This window comes from Octodon degus, unplaced genomic scaffold (genome assembly GCF_000260255.1).
Source record: "Octodon degus isolate 3935 unplaced genomic scaffold, OctDeg1.0 scaffold00022, whole genome shotgun sequence".
NCBI lineage: Eukaryota > Metazoa > Chordata > Mammalia > Rodentia > Octodontidae > Octodon > Octodon degus.
Window position 1 is genome coordinate 13,221,538 of NW_004524598.1, and position 1,018 is coordinate 13,222,555.

The 1,018-nt window shown below is 55.5% G+C and overlaps 1 protein-coding gene across 1 annotated transcript in view; it reads left to right on the forward strand.

Moving 5' to 3' along the window:
- The first annotated feature begins 752 nt into the window (after nt 1-752).
- Syncrip (synaptotagmin binding cytoplasmic RNA interacting protein) overlaps nt 753-1,018 on the forward strand; it is a 36,268-nt gene continuing 36,002 nt past the window's right edge. The window contains exon 1 of the mRNA XM_023711951.1: nt 753-929. The gene's annotated coding sequence lies outside the window, so the exon portion shown is untranslated. The remainder of the gene's footprint in view (nt 930-1,018) is intronic.

Below are 1,018 nucleotides of genomic sequence, written 5' to 3' on the forward strand. Positions count from 1 at the left end.
ATCTTGGTTGTTTCCAAGATTTGGCTATCACAAATTGTGCTGCTATAAACATAGGAACACATATATCCCAATGATAGGATGTTTTCAGATCCTCTGGAAAAATTCCCAGTAGAGGAATAGCTGGTTTAAAGGGGATTTCCAGACCAACTTTTCTAAGGAGTCTCCTCAGGCTGGCTTTCAACTCACTTTGTATCCCACGGTGGCACCGAACTAGCAGTAATCCTCCTGCCTCAGCCTCCCGAGGGCTGGGATTACAGCTGGGAAGGGCCACCATGCCCGGCTCAGATGATTAAGATCTCCTCTAAAAAAGTGATGTAGCTCAATGGTAGTTGTGCCTACTATGTGCCAGGCTCTGAGTTCAATTACCAGTGGTACAAAAACAAAACCCCAAACTTTCGGAGTAAAATCATGTGACTATTTTTCATCAGATGTACATTAGATAAAATTAGTATCCACGGTGCGCCTGAAATTCAAATGCCTTTGTCTTGTCTTTTTTGTACCTTGCAAGCGGTTACAAAGGAAATGTCACTTCACGTAAGATTTAGTTGCCAAGATTTTGAGAAGCAGCACTGATATTTTCCCCATCGTTGTCCTCACCACGCAGCTTTGTACTGCCTCAAGTTGCTCAAACTCTGGCAGGAGGAGCCTTTAACTGCTTAAAAGGCCAGGGACAGAAGCGGAGTATTGCACAAGCCCTCGCCAGCGGCGTCCGCGCTTCCAAATCTGGCCTTCGTGTCATCCCGGCGGCGCCGCTCCCCGCGCTCTCCGCCAGCCCGGCTTTCCCCGCCGAGCGCGGCCGCCCCGCCCTGCGCCCAGGCACCTCGGAGAGCGGAGCGCGCGGGCGCCGGGGAAGCCCATTGTCCCGCGGGGAAGCCGGGGCTTCCCGGGGCGCCTCCCGCGCCCGCGGCCGCCGACCCAGAGGACCGAAGGTGCGCCGGGCTCCGCGCCGTCCCCTCCCCCGCGGCCCCATTGTCTGCCTCGCCCCGCCCCGGGGGACACGTGCGCCTGCAGCTTCCCG